This window comes from Neofelis nebulosa, chromosome 15 (assembly GCF_028018385.1).
Source record: "Neofelis nebulosa isolate mNeoNeb1 chromosome 15, mNeoNeb1.pri, whole genome shotgun sequence".
Taxonomy (NCBI): Eukaryota; Metazoa; Chordata; class Mammalia; order Carnivora; family Felidae; genus Neofelis; species Neofelis nebulosa.
In genome coordinates this window covers 72,948,618-72,958,687 of record NC_080796.1, presented here as the reverse complement: position 1 = coordinate 72,958,687, position 10,070 = coordinate 72,948,618, and the positions used below count along the sequence as shown (strand labels likewise).

General features: G+C 51.2%; 1 long non-coding RNA gene across 1 annotated transcript; it reads left to right on the top strand.

Annotated features, from left to right (window-relative positions):
* The first annotated feature begins 2,558 nt into the window (after nt 1–2,558).
* Nucleotides 2,559–7,034, top strand: LOC131496109 (uncharacterized). Its single transcript, XR_009254318.1, has 2 exons — nt 2,559–2,762; nt 6,485–7,034. It is a non-coding gene; the product is annotated as an uncharacterized LOC131496109 (long non-coding RNA).
* Nucleotides 7,035–10,070: the final 3,036 nt, after the last annotated feature.

Below are 10,070 nucleotides of genomic sequence, written 5' to 3'. Positions count from 1 at the left end.
TGGAAAGGAGCACCCTTCGGAAGCTATCTGAAATTGCTAGTGAGAGGATGTTCATTTGTCTTGCTCCTGGAATGACTGACTGAAGGTGACCCGGGTGTTCTGTTCTGTCTGACCTAAATGCCTTCTGAATCTCTTCTCAGCAATCAACGCACTGGCGGCATTGGGTGGACACGGGCAGATTCCAACATGGAGAGAGATGTTTGCCGGAAAGACGCCAGTGCTGGTGCAAACCTTTCTCCCCAACGACTGAGGACTCGGCTAGTTACTCAGCCACCACCCCCCAGTTCCATCCTCCGTCCCTTCTCTGCTGCTCCGTCCCCTGGGGAGCTGATTCCTGCAAGATCCGCCAACCTCTCTGGCTTCCACTTGGGCCCCATCAGTGAGAGGCAGCCAGGGGGCTCCAGGTGCAGGAAGGGTGACAGTGGGACTTTCGTCCCCCCCGTGGCTGGCCTCTGGGTGGCTTCAACCCTTCCACCCTGCCCACATCTCAGCTGACAATCCCTTTATGAAAACCCCTTCTTTCAACCACCAGGATGGATTCTATTTCCAGCCGGATACGAGGGCTCTCTTCCAAAATTTATTCCTGAACTCTGGCGTGCCAGGGGACAGAGCTGAGCCGTCCTGTGTGTGTCAAGGCCCTTCAGACCACCGCAGGGTCGTTCGGAGCTGATGTCTCAGGCTAACACCGCAGCGTCTGGGTCATGTCATCGGCAGGGGTGGCTAGGGTGGGGCGGGTTTGCGCCCTCCTGAGTCCCCGGACCACACGCAGAGTTATCCGGTGTCCGGTCCCACCGTCGTTTCTCACAAGTGCTTGTTGGTCTCCTCCCGTGGTCTGGGTGGGTCTGGGCAGAGCAGCCCCCACGCTGGCACGCTGGAAGGTGTGTCAATATCCGGAGCCGTGTCACAGGCCGGGCGTGTGACAGCAGGGATTCCCCCCTGCAAGAAACCGGGCATGGGATGCGGATCTCTGCAGGTTCACAACCCAAGCAACCGTCTCTGAGAACCGAAAGGTGTTAGAAAGCCTTCCCTATGGGGACCTTAGCCATAGGGCGAAGACACCTCACATTGTAAGGAGCATTTCTGATCAGTACACATACATCCGAGCACCTCGGTGAAGAAGAACATTTATATTCCCAGTACCTGTGGGGCTGAGGGCGGGGACGATGCCGACTGGCAGAGAGCTTTCCTACTGCCTTTCTCATTTTTCTACAAAGTTCCTGCTGAACCTCAGTGCCCAAGCCTGGCTCCCCAGTCCACGGGGAGGGACCTGCTGTAGGACCTGAGCTGCCCCAAGGTGTCACTGAGATAACGTCTTGCCTCCAGTCTCACATTGTGGCTGCTGCTTCCGGTTCTCGGTCAGTAGAAACTGGATCAGGGCTTGGGCGGAGCCGGGGCAGAGCCACCTGTGCCCGGACATCCCAGAGTCTGCTCCCGAGCCCACATCTCTCTGCTGGGAAGGATGGGCCTCAGCTTCTAACTCGGGACCAACAGGCAACGTGGGAACCCATACCGAGCAGAACAGGTTCCCAGGAAAACAAAGGACTCTGGATCTCTTTTGCAAATACTGACACTTTTCTGTCTCTTTAAAACATCCATTTCTGCTGGGGCACCTGAGTGGCTCAGTTGGTAAAGTGTCCAACTCTTGGTTTTGGCTCAGATCATGATCCCACGGTTCATGAGTTCAAGCTCCAAGTCAGGCTCTGCACTGACAGTGCAGAGCCTGCTTGGGATTCTCTCTCTCTCCTTCTCTCTTTGCCCTTCTCCTGCTCTCTCTCTCTCTCTCTCAAAGTAAATAAACATTAAACCGGGGCGCCTGGGTGGCTCAGTCAGTTGAGCGTCCGACTTCGGATCAGGTCATGATCTCATGGCTCATGAGTTCGAGCCCTGCGTGGGGCTCTCTGCTGACGGCTCAGAGCCTGGAACCTGCTTTGGATTCTGTGTCTCCCTCTCTCTGTGCCCTCCTTGACTCACTCTGTCTCTCTCTGTCTCTCTCTCAAAAATAAACATTAAAAATTTAAAAATAAATAAACATTAAAAAAAACTCATCCATTTCTGCTTTGATCTCTCAGAACATTGGCACACTTCTTAAAAGGACATCAAAGGAGGAAATTCGATTTCCAACCCACAGAAATCCTACTCTGCCCCAGGCCCACCGCAAGCCACCACATCTGGGGCTGATCTCTTTGGAGAGAATTACTACACTTTGGAGCAGCTTCCAGTCCTGCCGACTGTAGGTGAGACCACAGCTTCTGCTGAGAAATCTGACTCTCGCGTTCGGTTGCAAACGCAGCGCTAGATCCGGAATAGGGAAGGAGGGAGAAACAGTGTCCCCGAGATGCCAGCGGACATCTCGTTTCCGTCCCCGTCCTTCCTGGCTTCTGTGTTGCCAGCAGGCAGGCAATCTGTCTCCAACAAAATAGTCTTAAAAAGAGAAGGTGGGAGAGGAGGAGACGAAGCATGAAACTTCTTGAGAATTTGCCTACATGGTAATGAACTCCGGTAAAGGGGGCCACTATGCTTCCACAACGCTGGGGTCTTGCAAAATGAGCACGTGTTTCCACGGGAGGCTGTTTGCCAATGAGGGAAGGAAGGAAGCGAAGGTGAATGAGGGAGGGAGGAGGGAAGGGGCCAGAAGTGGGGGTTGGGGGGAGGAAGGCAGAGGGAACAGGGGGGTGTTGGGTGGAGGTTACAACATTTTTAGAAAGTGTGCAGACCTGTGATCTCTGCCTCTTCCGCCGCAGCTGCTGTGGGTGTTCAGTCCGGTGAGTTACCCTTTCTGTGCTCTCTCCCGTCTCCGGGAGGCACGCTCATGCTCACTCTTGCAGACAAGGCAGGTGCCGTCCGTCTCGCCTCACCCCTGGGGCTGTGGGGGAAGGGCCAGGACTGGGGTGGGGCGAGTGGGAGGCTGGTCCCCACCTGGCAGGTGCGCTCCAGGATCTCTTTGACTGCTCCCTGCCTGTGTGACGGGCTAAAGTCCTGCCCCGCCCCTGTCAAGGCAGCGAAGTCTTTTCTGCTTGCTGTTGGCCTGCGACAGGACAGCAGTTACTGTCGGGCAAACATTCTCCTGGTTCGGGCCCCTCCGGTGCTGCTGGAGGCCGGGATGAAAAGCGCCTTTACCTGAGGCTAGAGAGATGCCAGGCATAAGACAGGACCATTTCTGACCATTTCCTTGGATTGCAAACGAACCACGCCTGACTTGTTTCCAACCTTAGATACCTGATATCTGATCGTATAAACAAGTCACGGCTGGAGGGCAGAGCCCACAGAGGAAACAGACACTCCCGGCCCGGCCTCTTTCTTCATTCGGTTCCTCTGGGTCGGACTCTGTCACTCTTGACACCGAAGGAGAATGGTCCGAGGTCAGGCCTGGGGTTAGGCGTTTTATCAGAATGGCAAGCATTTTCTCTGCAACTCAGCCCGATGCACTACAACTCCAAGTTGAAATTTGAACGTGAATTTCCAGCTCAGTTGTCGGCTGAAATGTTTCCCCCAGGACCCCCAGGCTGCAGGGTTGGGTCACCGTGTGTGAGGCTGGGTCCCCTTCCTCTGCACAAACCCCAAGCTCCTCTCCAGCCTGTTGGTCTCCTTCCCCTGCTGGGGCAGATCCAAACTGTCCTTAGTTCTGGGGACCTCTATCCTCCAAGGGGAGGCAAGGACCTGAACAAGCAAAGGAGCCCAACCCCCTTCTTGCAGGGCCACCCAGGAAAGCATTCTCGGAAGCCTCTCCCGAGGCATTCGGGAAGGTGGCTCTAGGTCCTGACTGTACAGCCCCAGCTACTGTCCCAGCAGAGGGATTATGTCATCAGGGAGTGACGAGGGGCGGAGGTCTTTGAATTGTACCACTGGGTAGGACACGTCCATATCTCCTTCCAGGGGACCAGTTACGTCTGCCCACTGGAAGCTCCCGTCTGTCGGGAGCTTGGCTGGCGCTCGGCTCTCCGGGCTCTCCTCTGCATGGGTCCTAACCCTGCAACCTGCCCAGCATCCCCCGCCCCTGCTCCTCCCTCTAGCATGAGAGAGCTGGGGTGCGCCCCGGTGGCAGGACTCTGTGCTGGGACCCAGCCGCGCTGGCAGCTGGGGACACGGGGTGTGCAGGGGGCCGGGGACCGTTGCTTGCACACAGCTCACAGTAAGCGGGAGGTTCCGCTAAGCCTTGTCGATAACTCAGGAAATGGAAAACCATGAACAGAATCCTGTGAGTCCAACCTTTACCGGGATCCTCTCGCTCAGTCTCCGTAACGACACTCATTCTACTGATGAGGCAGTGCGATTTAGATGCTGGAACTTTCCTGGGGGATCGCTCTGCCACTGGGCGCGAAGGTGGAGCCGTAGGCCGTCAGGAAAACGCGCAGTTGGCCAGCGACACGGCGGCCCCACGATGCTTCCCCTCTAGTTTATCGTTGTGGAGCTGGCAGCGGGTGTTGTCTAGTGGACAGTCATCAGCCCCCCACTGAGCCCTTCACCACGCCCCCCCCCCCCAGGCCGAAGCTCCGTGCACCCTGCTGGCATCTGCCTTGCAAGTTTTGCATTCCGACTTGTAAGTTTGCATCTTGGAGCTGTACTCCTCTGATTCTCGCTCCAGGGAGAGGTTGGCTTCGGACGAGTGATTTATTTCAGAAGCTTTGCACAGGCCCCAGGCTTCATCTCTAAGGCAGACGTAGTTCCAGCCTCTTCTCTCTGTTTTTCTAAGATCTTTCTGTGCTCCTGAATCAAAGCATAAATCCCTCTGTCCCCACGTTCCTTGTCTTCAGAACACAAGGATGCTTTCCCCAAGGGTCTCTAGGTGGGGGTCACTGGTGGGGGGTCCCCTTAGGAGATGGATTCCACGCCACAAGCCCCCCACCCCCACCCCCAAACAGCCTCCCCCAGTGCCACACTCTGTTGGAAGACCACACTTCTGGCTGTGCTCTGACCCTTCCTGTTTGCAGAGCCCCATCCAAAGTCCGCCGTAGGAATGGTCCCCACCTCTGCAAAGGGCAGGTAGAGGTGGAACAAAAGGGTCGCTGGGTACCACGTGTGACGATGATGGGGACACGAAGGAGGTAGCCGTGGTGTGCCGGGAGCTGGGCTGGCGGGAGGCCAGGCACACCCCCGCAGGCACGTTGTACCCGCCACTGGCAAAAGAGGACCAGCCCGCATTCGTCCAAGTGGCCCTGTGCAACGGGACACAGGACACAAGCAGGTGGAGACCTCTGACTGCAGGCACAGCATGTGAAGGTGGGTGACGGCAGGGCCCGGGTGGGGACTGACCACCCAGCTTTGAGAACCTTCTCCTCGCGGCCACCTCTGGGCGACCTCACTATTCACCACAGCTGTCCCTCCTTCCGAGCCACTCACCTGTTCTGCACGGACAGTGGTCAGAACAGCACCAGAGCTCACATGAGGTTAGTCTGGGGTCGCCGAGGACTCTCTCAGAGGTTCTGTGATTAGCTCATATCTGCCATCGCAAAGGACAAAACACTGATGTTTTCATAGCTGTGAGTTGAGGGCGTAACACTAGGGAAATGATTGTGAAGCCGTAGAATTACAGAATTGGAGTGATTCTAATCTGGGTCACCCTGCTTATGTTGCCTGCGACCCCGTCAGCACTTCTGAGGTCTCTCCCCACCACAGCTCTGCTCATCAAAATCCACCCCGGAATTGGAGGCACTCTGGGAGGGGAAGACACGGGTGCTGTTTTTGTCCCAGATTCAAATGGGACAGGGGGCGGGGGCAGGAGGAAAGTCAGAAAGACTCCGGGTCAGTCAAGGAAACCAGGCCACAAACGGTCAAGGACAGAGCTTCCTGAGGGTGGAGGTAAAGGAAAGCCTGGCACAGGTCCCACAGCCTCCATAGAGCTTGTGACCAGATGGAGGCCGGTGGGACCTCTCTCCCCAGCCTCAGCCCCAGCCTGGCTCCTGTGGGGCACCCCAATCCCTTGGGCTGAGAGTAGGGGAGTGGCCTTGTGGAGCCCGTGGCAAGAGCCACTGGACCAATGCCCAGCGTTAGGAGCGTGTAAAGGTCTGTGGCTCGTTCTGGGACATGGAATCGGTCCCCCAATCAGCTAGGAGGGACCCAGGATTCAGGCCCGCCTCCTCCACTTACCGACCGTCAAGTAGCAAACATCTTTGAAGGTCATTATCTCGGTCAGAGAAGGGGGATGATACCCGCTCCAACTTGCTCACAGAACTGGGACCCGTCGAACACTCCTCACTCATAAAGACCTTCCCTTAAGAGCAAAGTCTGGGAAGAAGTCACAGGGCACACTCCAGATTGCAAGTTTGGGACGGTCTCCGTTGGAGGGTGGGTCTGGGGCTTAGGCTTCTTCCTTATTCTCGGCCCCACTTTTCCGGCAAGACCCCATGATGTGTCTGGACAGTCCCTTCCTAGACCGTCCCCTCCTCACCTCCCTTTACCCCCTCTCTCCTCCCTCTTCTGTAGCATTCTTGCTTCGTTTTTTGTGAAGATGAGCAGAACTCAGATTTTCTCCCTTTTGACCTCACAGGCCTGGGTGGCCCCTAGCACTGGATGGACCTGAATCCTTCACCTGTGGCTACCACGGCCCCTCATCAGGACTCCAAAGTGCCTTCTAAGCCGGAGATTCAATCCTGCCTGCATTTGGGGCAACACCCAGCTCCCAAAGGAGCCAAAGTTGGTGAAATTCTCCCCCCATTCTGACACCCTGGCCCAGACCCCAGATTTTCGTCTCTTCCCAAAGATCTTTGGGGATCCCGGCACCATCCCCTTGGACGGATGTGACAACTCCTGAGGATGGAACCAGGAATAAATTGAAATGGGCCCACGTCTGCGGGAAATGTGGGCGTGTACAACAGACAAAGTGAAAGAAAATGTGGGTGTTTCGTTTCGATTCTAAGGGTCTCGGGAAGAAACCAGCTTTTAAAAAATTTCCTTTTAAAACATCTTCTTAAATTACAAACGTAAAACACATTAGACAAGGGGCGGTATACAAAAACGAAAAGAAAAACCAGCCAAGGTTCTAATATTCAGAAGTTAACTGTTGTTAATATTTATGAAATATACATTGTTTTTATGAATATAGGATTATGTTTGAGTTTTTATGAATATATGATTACGTTTGAGTGACGGCATACTTTTGAGTTTATTGTACTGTAAACCACATATTACTTTCCACTGCTTTCTAAATCCAACAATACAAGATTAGCAGATATTTTGTAGATGTACGTGTTTGGACTTAACTGTCCCATCAAGACGGAGAGTCCTGATCCACAAATGTCCTTTGTCATGCTGCATGTCCTGACTGGGTGTGGGTTTGTGTGGAGTAAAGGGAAAGAAGAAAGTACCTGTGCCTGGTGGTGACCCAATCCCTCAAGCCCCCTCAACATCAGTAATTCTAAAGTCCCAAAAAACATTTGAGTAGGTGGTTGCTTCTAGAGATTAGTAACTAGGTTTTGAATCTGGGTGAATACAGGGAGAAGAAAATTGGACCAAATATATATATTTGGTGTATATATATATATATATGTGTGTGTGTGTGTGTGTGTGTGTGTATACATATACACACATATATTCCAGATTAGATATCTATGTCGATAGGTAATTTACTGAACCCGTATTATGTGTCTCACGTTAGCTCCTTATAAGCAAAGCTTCAGAAGGTATTTTTGGTATTTTCACTGTGATCGCATTAGGTTTGTATTGAAATAACAGGTTACTTTTAGGAGAATTTGACATTTTTACAGCATAATCTTCTGGCCCAAGAACAAGCTACATCACACCATTTATTCTGTCTTTGTCTACATCTGTCAGTAGAGTCCAAACTTTTCTTTTAAGTTCTATGGATTGCTTGTCAATTTTATTTTTAGGCTGTTTTAAACAGCTAAAGCGATTGTATAGAATTTTTAGCCCATCATATTTCCCAGATGTTTATTTTAGTACGTAGATTTAATTCTTGGGTTTTACCAGCTGACTCTGGACCCAGCTACTGCACAGAGCTCTAAGGCTGTCACATATGCTTCTCCAGTCTCTGGGTACACGGTCATACCATGGATGAGACAGTCCTGCTTCCCTCTGCTAATATATACAGGACATACTTCTTTCTCTCCCCAGAAGCACCAGCCAACCTTTCCAGAACAATGTTAGGTACCCAGGAGGATAATAGCCATCTTGCTTTGTTTCCAAACTTAACTGCTATGCTGTGTGAGTTTCACCATTAACTGTGAAGCTGGCTTTTAATTTAAGATATAAGTATTTATAACATCAACAAATTACCTTCTATCCAAACTTAATAAGAATTTTATTTGCTGTTTAATCAGAAGAAGATATTGAATTTTTAAAATATCTCTCTGTTACCCTTTACCTTAATATGGTGAATGACTTTAATAGACCCTCCTCTAATAACAAATAATTCTTGCAACTCTACCTGCCTGTGATGTATATTGATATCCTGCTGAATTCCATTTGATGGCATCTTATGTAAGACTTTTGCATAGATATTTAGAAAGCGTTGATATCAATGCTGTGTTGGTTTCTTACGTAGCGTATTGACTATCAACTATTCTCGAATCTGCAATATTAGTTGTATTTTCTTCTTTCTTTGACCTCAAAGGTGATTTAAAGCAGGATTTAATTTTTTGATTTTTTGATTTGCGAGAGAGAGAACTCACGTGAGCAGGGGAAAGGGGCGGAGGGAAGAGAGAGAGAGAGAGAGAGAGAGAGAGAGAATATTAAGCAGGCTCCACACTCAGCACAGAGCCTGACATAGGGCTTGATCCCACCACCCCGAGATCCTGACCTGAGCGGAAATCAGGAGTCCGACGCTCAATCGATGGAGCCACCCACGCATCACTAAAGCGGAATTTTTACCTTATGAAAGGATTTTTCTCCTGATTTTGTGATTTTTAAAATAACTATTTACAATTTTTAATTCATAAAATTTTATAATTTTTAAAGATTTCTTTTGGGATGGAAAATATGATCAGTTTTTGTAGATCATCGGCAAGTACTTAACAGAAAGCGAGCTCCCAGGATCGAGTGTTTTAGGGACTCTTTTCCCATCCTGTTGCTCGGGTCACACGCATCCGTATCTTTATCTGCCTGATGTGCGGTGGGACCACAGGCTCCTCACTGCACTGAAGTCTGTGTCTATTTCCTGCGATCCACGGGTCAGTGTGTAGATGCGCGGCCTTGAACTCTAGAGGTTCCTGAACTTAGAGCTTTCCCATTTGCAGCTGGCTTTTCTGTTGGCCCCCGGACCTCCTGCCTTGACGAGCCCCCGTGGTTCCTCCGTTTCTAACCTTCCCAGCAGCTTTTCTTGACACGTGTCCTTCACACATCCTGTATAGACTGTAAGGTTGAGCTTTGGCTTTGCACCAAATACAGAATTCTCTTCGTTGTAGGAAACACTTGTTCTACATTATATTTTCTCTTCCTAATGCTCCCTTTGCTGTTTTGTTGTGTTGCATTTTCCTTCCTCTTCAGTTTGCAGCTCAGGTGCAGAGCTTCTCGCTCAGGGCTCACTCCCAGTGTTGGCCCTGCTGGTTTTCTTTCTTTATAGCCTGTGTCTTTCGTTTCTCCCCCTTCCCCAGCCTGCAACCATTCTAATGTATTTGGGGGTGCTCCCTTCACTTACATGTAGTGTTTTCTGTGAACCTAAATTTTTCGTTTACATGACGTGTGGCACCGTGTTTCACTCGGTGCTCTTTGTTGATCTGTCCATTTGCTGTGTGTACGTCTAGTCCACCGCTCCCAGCTTCTGCGCTTCGCCCCACCCACTTACTTTATCCAATCCCCCAGTGAGGGACACCTACGTTACCCCCAACTTGTCACTACTGCAAACTCCAGCAAACGCCAACAAGTTCCCTCTTTCCTGTCCTGCCTTGGGCCATGTGAGAATTTCTCTGGATACATACCCAGGAGTGGAACTCAAGGAATAAGACAGGCTGGATGGTCCTCCGAACTGCAACTGCTCCCAACAGCACATGAGCATTCCCCAGCCTGACATTCCAGGCAACGCTTGGCATTATTGAGTGTTTTAATTTTGCCAACCCAATGGACATAAAAAGAGATCTTATATGTTTTTGTTTCCATTTTTCTAATTATCAGTAAGGATT